The 12,341-nt window shown below is 45.4% G+C and overlaps 1 protein-coding gene across 2 annotated transcripts in view; it reads right to left on the reverse strand.

Moving 5' to 3' along the window:
* Nucleotides 1–12,341, reverse strand: part of SPTBN1 (spectrin beta, non-erythrocytic 1) — a 115,225-nt gene that overhangs the window by 102,005 nt on the left and 879 nt on the right. The window lies entirely within an intron of this gene.

Below are 12,341 nucleotides of genomic sequence, written 5' to 3' on the forward strand. Positions count from 1 at the left end.
TGCTTATATTGTGATATTATATTATTTCAAAAGAGATTATATACTAAAACTACTCTAAAGAAAGAGAAAGGAGACATCAGAAGGCTTAACAAGAATGAATAATAAAAACCTGTGACAGACCAGAGAGTCCAACACAGCTGGACTGGGATTGGTCATTAAGTAAAAACAATTCACATGGAACCAATCAAAGATGCACCTGCTGGTAAACAACCTCCTGATCACATTCTAAGCAATCAGATAATTATTGCTTACATTTCTTTTCTGAGGTTTCGCAGATTGTCAGTAGAAAAATTCTGACAAAGGTATTTTTCAGAAAATATCATGGTGACACCAAAGGCCACTGCAAACCAGGGCTGGATCCTGGTGTGTGACCAGCCATGCCATGCCCTCTCCACAGCATGGGGGTTTTTTACAGGAGGTGTTTCATTTGTGACTGAAATTTGTGCCCTTTTGGGTTTCCAAGATGTGGGCTTTGTGACCAGAACAGGGTGGCTGGGTGCCAGGAGAGGTAGGAGAGCACACAGGGACCTTCCCTTTCCTGGAGCAGCTCCTAAGGGAGGGCAGAGCTCCAGAGGCAGCTGCTGGGACACAAGGGGCAGCGTTAGGGCACTGAAACGCTGCGATCCCAAAGTGATTCCAGACACAGCGACGACACGGAGATTTATCGAGCCCTTCCCTCGCTGCCAGCCTTCTGGCAGCACATGTCCCCACAGCCAAAATGGCATTCCTGCTGGGGGAAATCCAGGACAAGCCTGTTAGGCTATGGATAATGCTGTCAGAGACAAAAAGCGTTCTGGTTTTGCCTTGTGGGATCCACCTGCTCCAGGATTCTCTCCCAAGAAGGCTCCAGCTGTGATGGATGATCATCAGAGGGGTTTCCAGCTGAACACAATTGGTTGAATCCAGCTTAAGCTGATAAATGTTAGTGCTGGTCTCCTCCCTACAGAAAGGGAAAAGGATCTCCTTTCCCTTGGAATTTATAAGGCAAAGAGAGCAGCCCTGTCACCACTCACCTGGACCCTCAGGATTATATGGTCAAATTATATTTTCCTTCACCCTAATTTTTGGCTAATCAGTGTTTGCTGAAAGCCTTCCTGGCCTTCACTTCCATGATAAAAGATGGGCATTGTTTGGTTCCCTCCTTGCCTTATAATATCATTAAGATGACTATCAAGCCACATGATAAATCCATTTTTCTCCATTAAATCTACAATGGTCATTTCTGCTTGCTTGTCCTTTATTTTACCCTAGAGGAAATTGTCTTTTCCAATATGCCTTTTGTTGATGGCAAATGGAAGGAAATTATTTTGCTGAAATGGTATTTTATTATTAAATTTTGCATTAGTTAATGCACAAGAGCATTGGAAGGGGGAGAAAAAAAAACCACCTGCCTTTCAGTTTGTGCATTCTTGAAGCGTGTAGGCTGAGGATATCAGCACTTGGAGCACACACCCCGAGTTGCCAAGCCCTTGATCTTCCCACTGAGTTCAATCCTCAGGATGCTCCCACCCTTGTAAGTGGCCTCCCAAAGGCAATTAGTGGCTTGCTGCAATTTGCAGTGCTCCTGCCACAGGCACAGAGCCCACAGGCTGTACCCACAGCCCTGGGAGAGAGGCAGGGCTGCCTCACACCTCTGCCAGCTGCTCCCCAAATCCCTGTCTGGCAGCCATCAGGACCAGAGCCTTGTTCTGATGAAACACTCTCAATGTAGTTTGCTACTTAAATCCTGGTTTTTCCTCTCACTTTGCTTCCTCTCTTATTTTCTCCATTTCATTTTGGCCACTCCTCAGTTTCTTTTGATCCACTTCCTGCTAGTTTCTCTCTCCCACCCACCTGTCCTCTGTGTTCAACAACAACAGCAGATGAGGGGTGAAGAAGCCTCAGCTCAACTCCCACACAGCTCCAGCCTTGGGACTGAGCCTTTGACTTGTTCAATATTCAACTCCTCAGCTGAGAATAAGGAAAGGATTTCTCTGTTCACAGCTATTTTTAACACTGCAGAGAAGGTTTAATATTTGAATATCAGAATTGTAATAGCATTTGCAAGAGGAATGGCCTATTTTTAGCAAAGCACTGGCTTTATGGATGCCTCACAATCAAAGCACTGTAATAGGGAGAGGCCACCAAAGAGGAGGCTGTGACACAGCTCTGTGCAAAGGCTTGTTCTTCCCATGCCATTTTGAGTTCTGCATGGAAACAGAGCTGGGGACACTTACCATAGTCTCCAGCAGAAACCACCATGCACAAAGCACAAAATTCCTAATTATGAAAGCTTTCCAACATCCAGCTGCTGAACCCAGCCAGGTGTCACAGCTAAAACCAGAGCTGGGAGGTCAGCACACACACACACAACATCCTTTCTTCTCCATCCCTCAGCAGCCCCTGAAATTAAAAGCCATTAAAAAAAAACTACATCCCAAACTCCCAGCTAAAATTAACCATAGGCTTGTACAAAAATTCCCTCAGCTGCATTTCTTCTGGCCTTTGCTGGGTTTCTGTTTGCTGCAACACTCAAATTACAAAGCCTCCTCCCCCTTGTTGTTGACACCACAACACAGCCCCTGGCCTTCCTTCTAAACCCAGCAACTCAGGAACAAGCCCATGAATTTGGGCTGTTTGGATTCCCCCACCACAAAATGCAACTTTTAAACAACACACTTCCAAACACAATGCTAATCCCATTCCAGTCCATCCCCTCCAACACCATGGAGGATCCCCTGGCTCCCATGGCCACCATCAGGAACAGGTAGAGCAAAATAATTCCATACCAACAGAGCCAGGAAAATTCCTCCTTGTCCCTGAGGAGACCTGGGTTCTCTAGCAATAAATCTAGGAAAATGGGCCAAGTGCCAGTCACCACACACAGGGACACCATTTCCCCAAAGAAGTCACTCCTGGGAACTTCCTCATCAGTCTCTGTAGGAGAAACCCAAACCCCAGGCAAGGCTGGCATGATCATTCCACTGACAGAGGAGCTGTTAACAGTACTTCACAACATTATTATTATTATTATTATTATTATTATTATTATTATTATTATTATTATTATTATTATTATTATTATTATTATTATTATTATCTGCAGTTAATTTGGAGCCTCCCATCATAACACCCTGATTCCCAAACCACCACCCTAGGGAACAGGAAGTTCTCTATGGCAAGTTATATTCAAGACTTCTCTGAGGAGTAGCAAAGGGTTTTCCAGGTGATTCTTGGGGAACAGATCCCTGAGGTGCAATATTCAAGGACCAAGTATCAGCACAAAACCCACGAGCACCTAGAGGCAGAACCCAATATCCATCCAGCTCCTGATTCCTGACACACCCTGAGGTCCAACTATTAACCCAACAAGGCCACCACTGACCATGTCCCCAAGTGCCACACCCACAGAGCTTTTAAATCCCTCCAGGGCAATTGTGCCAGGGCTGGGCAATCCTTTCCATTAAGAATTTTTCTCTAATATCCAGCCTAAACCTCTCCTGGTACAAACTGAGGTGGTTTCCCCTCTGCAGGGACATATGCAGGCAGCAGGTGATGCCAGTCAAATGGGCAAGTTTTTAAAAGGAACAAAGATTTATTTCTCCTGATGACAGCCTAAATGGGAAATCTTCTTAAATTTTAACTTAATCAAGGAAGGAAATTATGTACCAAACATTCCAGTCTGCTACTGAACACTGAGACCAATTCAGAGAAAGAGGAATGGAGTGGTATATTCTAATTGCACAGGTAATTTCAGTGCTTTGTGTTTGGGGAAAACAAGATTATCATTTGGAACTCTGAGACAAGAGACTTGGTCATTTGCAAGGCACAAAGCAAATTCAAAACCTGCTTTGTTGCTCTGGTAATATTTGCATAATAGTTATTTATATGTATGATGAGTGGAGCACAGTTTCAGGACAGTTAGCCAAGGTGAGTTGCCCTGCTCTTTAATCCTCTAATAACATGCTTGGGATACAATTTGGGAATTCATTCCCCTCTGATGGAGCAGCTGTGCTGCTGCATGGTGACCATTTCTCAATGCTCATTCCCATCAAATTGCACTGGTTTGATCAATCCACAAAGCATTAAGAATGCATACAAGGATAATTTTATGCCTTGTTTCATGTATCTGCATGCTCTCTTTTAGATATGATGGCCAAGCTACTAAACACCAGCAAGGGGCTGCATTTATCCCAAAATACACATAAAATTCTAGTGCTAAGTCTGCCACGGGCACCAATCTAATCGAGTTGGCTGAAAATTCATTTCAGGCCCAGGGTTCTTCCATGGCTCCCTGGATTCCTGCCACAGCTTATGACAACCAGAAGTTAAAACTGCAAACAGCTGTCCTCCTGTTAGAGGCACCCTGGAATAACATGGATGCTGTGCTCAGAACACTGCCCTAAAGGTGACGCGGGGGTTCATCGCCCCGTGCCAGGAATCCGAGGAACTCTGGGACTCTCTGAACTCTGCAGCAGCTCTGCTGTGCCACTGCAACCCCAAGTGATTCATGTTATTTTCTGCTGGTCAGCAGCAGCTGTAGAAACATCCCTCATTGCTCCGCCTCGGCCTGGAATGCCCATGTGCTCCTCACCTGTCAGCCCTGCTGCAGCCAACACACCATTTGTCTTCACTGGGCTGCTTCCCCACTCCTTCAGGGGAAGATCCTACAAAGCCTCCAAAGTCCCGCTTTGCCTCAATGAATATCCAAGCAGGCATCTCCAGATCCCACTCCAGCCCTGCAGCTGATCTTTGCTGCACTTGCTGCAGCAGCATAATCTCACTCAGGATTTACTACCTGATTAGGATTACTCAGACTAAAAACACAGCTAGATAAGAGCTGTGTGCTCTGTGTCACCTGCCCACGGAGAGGGAGCACCACCCCTGACTCCGACGTTTTGGGACCTTGTCACTTGTTTTACAATCTTCACTTTTCTAAAATGGTTGTGAAACACGACTGAGCAATACAAAATTATCTCAGATATAGGTTGGGCTCAAGGATCTCAAAGATCTTTCCCAACCTAGTTAATTCTGTAATTCTGAGATGTTCTTGTGCATATTTCTCTGTGAAAAGGATTTAAAACCTCAAGTCCCAGACTGTGATGGTGTAAATGGACACACCAGTGATGTAGTTGTGTAACTTGGCACAAGTGGGGATTCAGATACTTCATTCTCAAGCTTCACAGAGCAAGAAGAATAACAGTACTGCAAAGAAAATGAGCATGGAAGGTTCTTTTTTCCTTACTAAACAGCGAAGAAGCAGTTTTGAGCCTCATTCCTAAGCTGGCAGATAGCACAGACCGGTACTGCACCATGGGGACTCGTCTGGGGAAAATATCTTTACTTCTTTGTGGTATATGTTAAATGCAAAGTCACCTTATTCTTGTTTGTCTAGCATACAATGAGAATAGATCTCTAAAAATAACCTGCTTCCCCCCTCTTCCAGCTCCTCATGGCAGTTTCACTTATTATTAGCCATTATTCACATCTCTTACATAAACTGCAATTTCTGGAAATTTTTATGCCTCCTGGTACAAAACCTGAAAGTGCGCAAGGCTGGAGAAGGCAGAGCTCAGTGAAACTCCATTGCATTGCAGGTTTTACCTCTCTTTCCCTCTTACCTGGGTTTGATGTCATCATGTCCCTCCCTGGAGCAGCAATAAAGCTCCTTTACACACCAGGGCGCTGGGAAGCTGCAAAGCTGGATCAGGGGGGCACCTGGGGTCAGGGAATCCCCCGGGGGCACAGGGTGGGGCTGCTGTGCCACATCCTCTTCCCAGCCAACCTCAGAGCACAACCACAGCACCCCACTGCATCCTGAGGGCCACAGCTTCCCCTTTTTGAGGAGCAGGGGAGCAGAGCCTGGCAGCTGTGGCTGAGTGAGTGTCCTCTCCATGGAGAACCTCAGTGGCACAAGGGATATGACCCCGCTCTGCTCCCAGCACAATCCCTGTGGGTCTGATTCCCAGGGCCAGGGATGGCAGTCCTGCTCCAGACCTGTTGGGAGTCACACCTCGAGGGGCTCAGGAGCTGAAGAGACACCAGGCTGGCTGTGCACACCAGAAGCTGGGGGATATTTTCCACAAATGACCTCTAATCCATTTGCCTTTCCAAGAGTGCAGCTCATCCTCAAATCTGCAGGCACCAAGAGGTCACGACTTACAGCACTCCAGACTTTTATGATGCCCTGACAATCCCACTTTTATTTTCCCTTTCACAGAGCTCCTTGTGCAGGTCCCTGCAGCAGGGCAAACACAGTTCCATGGAATGGTTGTTTGGATCCATACTTTCCTGGGGCAGCCTCTCAGCAGGGCTAAACAACCACCTGCTGAGTCAGGATCACCCAGCCTTGCTCCCAACCCAGCTGCCCCCGCACTTTCCTCACACTATCCCATTTAGCAGCCAACTCATCCTCTTTCTGGAAGAAACTAATTCAGGCACCCCAGGTTTAATGTTTAACTGGCTTATGCTAACCACTAAAGCTGCACAATCAGATTCTTCCCTTGACAAATTTGACACGGGGCCGAAAATCAAATTTGCTTCTTTTTCCTCTTAAACAAAACCATCTATGGTCTGCAGTGGTAAACCACTGCTCATTTGAATATCCAAACACTGGCTGTTTGCATCCAGGGGCTGGTGCCAAAAACCTGTCACCCACAGCCAGCCCAAGCACGTCTGAGGCCGCTGAACTTATTCATCTCTGCCCTGATACTTCTAGACCGTTCAAGGAGAATTTGAAGAGGCTCCTACTGACCTACACTGAGGTAAAACCCATCTCATTTCTCATTCAGGTGATGATGAGGATGATACCAATGGCTTTTCCTGGGCTGGGATTTGAGGGCTTTCACCACAGCTTTTTCCCTCTTACCTGCAGCCAAAGACTTAAGAGGGACATGACTGCTCTCAAAATGTAAATGGAATATATTACCAGAAAAACCCGCCCGAATCCTCAGTCAATAATCCATTTTTAGGAAAGAATTTGTGCGAAAATGAGGTAAGTGATAACTTTGCAGATCTCCTGTTATCCACAGTGCTATTTTAGGGAGAGTGTGACTGCATTGGGCTTGTCGCAGAGTCCTGCTTCCAATCTCCTGGCAGCTCCCCAGCACATTCCAGTATTTAACGCACAAGGCTCGTTGGGATGCAGTCCCACTTATCTCCCAGACACATTGACTAAGACTTTCCCACATAAACTGACCCACCCTTTAGTAGCAAGAGGTCACTCAGTACAATCAGCCTTCAAATGAGGAAAACAATCAGGAAAAGCTTCTCTGATGCCAAAAACACCAACAGAATAAAACACAACAGGCTCCAGTGTTTGTTTTATGAAAACTCGAAAAGTGCAAGGCAGATTTTTTGACTTGTGATAATCAGTGTAGCCCCAATAAAGTCAGCCAGATTTCTTTCAGGCTCAGGACCTAGCCTCCTAAAAGCATCTAAAATTGCTCTAAGAATACATTAATCTAAATAACGGTTAAAAATAAAAAGGTAGCAATTAATCGATTCTTCTTTTACTATGATGAAACTGCAGAGAGTTATTCATGGCATTATGCTCCAAAAAAGGTCACAATATTTTACATTACAAAAAAGAAACAGCTGTTAAATTAAGCAGGTTATCTTTATTCCATATGGATCCTACATGACAGAGAATTCCTGTTAACTTATAGAGAACTCTCCTGACTCCTTCACTGCACGATCCAGGCTCTAGCAAAGGGTGATCTACTGGATGATCCTCCTGTATCAAACATCCAGATTTCTAAAAGGCAGATCTAGGCCCAAAGCCCCTTTCCAAAAATTAACTCCAAGCTGCATTCCAGAATTGCTATAAATGTGTGTGCCACTGGCACCCCAGAGCCACAAGCCATCCACCCCATCTGCAGGGAGTGGTGCAGATGACCCTGAAACATTTTCATTAAATATTTGTTCACTAGGAGAAAAGTCACTTAAAGCCCTTGACAAGAAAAGTCTCACCATTGGTTTAGTTACTGACAAAAGCCAACACCTGGAATGTACAAATCCAAAACCTGTGAATGTTCAAATAAATGTATCTACGTTAAATTAGTTCACATACAACAGGCAGCAACTTTTCCCTTCTAAGCCAAAAAAACAGAGGAGCTGCTTGCTATAATTAGCTGGAGCATTTGTGGTGTCTAGGCACTAAGCAAAATTGATTTAATGAGTGGGAAAAATCAGCTTTTGGTCCTGGTGCACAACCCCAGAGTGATCAGCTCCACTGTAGCCCGGGCTCTGCCCACACTGCCAGAGCTCACCATGCACAGTTTCCATGCCTTGCAAACACAAGGCTCCCTTTTATCATGTAAGAACCAAAAGCAGATACCCATGTCATTCTGTAATAAATCAATCCATAGAGCAATAGGATTAATTCAGAACAAAAGGCAGGAACTTACAAAACCAAAAGCTGCGGATCTGGATTACTGCTGGATGGCAGGAAATCCCCACAACTCCTTGTAGAAGACCTTGACCACGTTCTTGGTCAAAGGTCTGAATCCCACAGCAAAAACTAAAGAATTCCCAATGAAGACTGTAGGTCTGGCTTGGGAAAAATGTCTGCCAGGGATAAAGTGGGTAATCAGTATAACCTTAAAATGTCAGAGCCTGGCGTGGAGAGGAACCTCTGCGTCACCTCGGAGCACCTCCCACCCAGGCCGGCCACTGACGCCTCCAAGGAAGGGGGAAAATGGAAAATCCAGCTCCACAGTTTTGGGGTGGAGCATGATCCTCCCTGATCTCTGCAGGCACCACTGCAGCCCTGGCCAGGAGATTTTAGCACAGGCATGACCTCAATGCGATGCTGCTTTCCAAAACCTCAAGGCAAGCTGAAAAAACAAAGGCCAGAACTAAAGGTGTCTGAAGGAAGGGTCACAACAGCCACTCCAGCACTTCCTACGGGGAGACTGAGCACATGAAGCATAAATACTTTATTCATTAAGTTGGCTACTTCAAACCCATTAAGCCCGTGGCAGTCTCTCATGTGGGTAGTGGAGCACGGCTGGGTGGCTCCATGTCTGCATCTCTTCCTCTCTGGTCAGATCCTAAATCTGGGTCTGCAGCTACATCTCTTCCCAGACCCCACATTTCATGCAGAGTAGCAGCTGCCCATTCCAGAGATCATTCCACGTTGTATTGAGACATGATTAACAAAACCAAACCCAGTGGTCAGAGCAATCAAACTGAGCTCTCAGGCAATCCCTATTCCTGTCTTAAAAATAAAATACAAACACTTTGTTTTTCAAGGCAAGCTTCTCTGATGATTTGCTGTGATTTCTCTGTGTTTCCTATTCTCACAGAGAAGGAGAAACTGTTTTCTCTGGTACACAGCTCTGGACTCGTGAGCAAAACTCGAGATGAAATCCAGGAACATAATTCCTGAACCTTTCACAGATCACAGGCAAATCGCTCAGCAGGTCTGGCTACTTCTCCCAAAAAGGGAACAGCCTATGTTTGGAAAACCAGTCAACAGAAAAACCGCTAAATCTGGAACATTTACCTGTGAACAGTTTGGTGGCAGAGTATTTTTAGCTCTCAGGACAGAGTGTTAATGGCACACCTCTCCTGTTCCAAGGGCACAGCTATGACCAGAGAGGCTATTCCCAGTATCCAACAGGTGTGGGTCAGCATCTGCTGCCACCAGGGCTCCACATGCAGTGCCTCTTCTGTTCAGTCCCCACTGCCCTCTCAACATCAGGGGCTGCTGAACAAATCAAACCAACTCACCATTTCTTTTTAAAGTTCTAACACTCAGCACTTTGTGGAATAAAAGTGGCTGCACAGCAGCGTAAATGTGTTCCTCTGGTGGCAGTGGTGACACACCAAAGGGGTTTCTGGTAGGCTAAAACACATGCATCTTAAAAACAAATAAAAGTTTGTGCAATGTAGTAGGAGAGTAAATACATGAAACAATCAAATAATATATTAAGAGAATAGCTGAAAAGTTAAAAGACATGACAAAGTAAGAACATCCTGAAATTATCACTGTTCAACGAGAAAAAACCTCACAGAGAAGAGAAGATGATAAGAAAAATGTTTACAGTGATGAAAAACAATAGCTCAATGTAATCCTCAACCTTAATCTGTCCTTGGGCATAGGGAGATGTACACAATCCCCAAGTACAACATTTATACATTGGTGCATACCTTTCAATAATCACATACATTTCACTGCAAGCAGAAATAACACTTCCAGACACAGCTCCCCCAGCCATAAAATCTGTTATGAACTCAACCCTCACCTAACAACACACATCAAAGCTTTTTTCCATGCAAAACTGGCCTTTTTAATGAGGAATGGACAGTAAAAAATGTGTCTGGGATTAACAATACATGAAAAAGAAATAAAGTTGGACAAAAGAGAAAAAAACCTGCCTGTTTTAATATATATAGAATTGATCTATGTCACTCTGATCAAGCTGTTGAATAAGTTGGGGTCTACTGGGCATAAGAAGAATTTTTCTTACGTCTTTCTTTTTTTAAAAAACATGTAATCTCTCTGAAACCCTTTTTTCATTACAGGAAAGGCTTCCAAAGGTCCAGCTGTAACTGCTGCAACATTGTATTCATGTTCATTAGAAAAACAAATTCACAGCAGATCATTTTAAGAGTAATAATAAAAGGCTGACAAACAAAAACCACATGTGGGTGGGGGGGAAAGAACCCAGCAGTGGGGGAAGCAGGCTCCAAGCCAGGCTCTGCAGGACACGGATCCCACTGGATCACACTCCCCTCGGTGTGGAGCTGCAGCTCCAACCCTTGCTTCTCCACAGAAGCAGTATCTGCTCAGAACAATCCAACACGAGATGGTTTCTCGGGTTTAAAGCAAGAGAAGGCAACTGGATTTTCACAATTCACACCTCTAGGCCAGATTCCTGCTGGTTTCACTTGGGAAAATTGCCACGAGCCTCAGCAGAGGTAAGGGTCCAACGTGCTGGCAACCTCCCCAGCTCCATCAGCTGGGAACAGGAGCAGCCCAGAGCAGGAGCTGATATGCCAGGAAAGCCCTTATGGCTCCACAGGGCTCCTACCATGGAGCACAGGCCTGCTCTCATCAGGAGTTACCAGGCAGCACGGGAAAGAGCCTGCACCGCTGTCCTGTACAAGCTCAGCTGAGCCAGAGACATCCAAGGGCAGCCAGTGGCTCCTTGCCCTGACAGGTCACCTGTCTGGCCCCTGGGGCTCCCACACTTCCAGAAGTATTCCCAGACCCTAGGGAAAGGGCAATCAGGAAGCCTGTGGCCACAGACAACAGCCTGGGCAGGATTTAGTAGCTGACTCATGGCTAATGGGCAATGATAAACTGTTGTACTGGTTGTTCACTTGTGCCCAGATCAGATGACTAAGGAATTTAGGTGCCTATAGAGATTAACAGTCTAAATAACTTTTGCAGTCTGACCCTTAAACATCTGCATAAACAGACTTTCTCCTCTGTCTTCCATGAAAGATGTTCATGCACTCCTTGCTAACGAAATACAATTATTTTGCAGGCAATCCAACTACAAATATTTCATCCCATAACTGACCCACATGAAAAATAAATCCTTAGTCAGGTGACGTAATGCAAACGAGCAATCCAGGCCCATCCAATAAAGGGGGCTGAGCTGATTCCATTTTAGAGATGATGAAGGAAAAAGAAAACATCTTTCATAAAATGGTTTGTACTCCCACTCCCCAGGGGCTCCTGGAGCAGCACACAGCAGTATCCTGGGCTCCATACATGCAGCAGGAGGGTTTTGCCCCTCTCTGCCCCACTCCTGTGTGCAGGCAGGGCTCAGTGACACACAGCAGCTCCAGAAGCTGCAGGATCTGTGCCACCACCGAGATGAAACAGCATCTCTAACGCTTTTTGCCACATGGCTGCTGCAAGCTCCTATTTATCCCAAAATGCTGCATCCTGCTTTAGTGAGTGTCATTTGCTGCACTTAACCTGCATTACAGAAAAACCCAAAGCGGGTTCTGTTCCAGAACCTGACCTCCTTATTCCACATTCATAATTCCACGCTTATGTTCCTGAAATAACAAAATATACATGAAGTAACAAAATATTCCCTATTTTACTGCCTCTTCAGCACTAGTTGTGACACATGAGCCAGCCCTTCATCCCTCCTCGCAGCCCTACAACCACTGCTAAGTCATGGAGGCATCACTACAGCCATTTCTGCTCTCCCCAGAAACACAGAGGGAAAAAAAAACCCAAAAAAAACCCGCTAAAGGATAAGAACAAATCTTTAAAAATCACATCCCACTTCCATCACCCACCTTCCCAGCCCTTTATCCCATTCCATTTTCACTCCTGTCTCTCTCCAGAGCCTTCTGAGCATATGCAAGTCCTTCCTCCAGCGGAGCTTTCC

The sequence above is a fragment of the Ammospiza caudacuta genome, chromosome 3, assembly GCF_027887145.1.
Source record: "Ammospiza caudacuta isolate bAmmCau1 chromosome 3, bAmmCau1.pri, whole genome shotgun sequence".
Classification (NCBI taxonomy): domain Eukaryota; kingdom Metazoa; phylum Chordata; class Aves; order Passeriformes; family Passerellidae; genus Ammospiza; species Ammospiza caudacuta.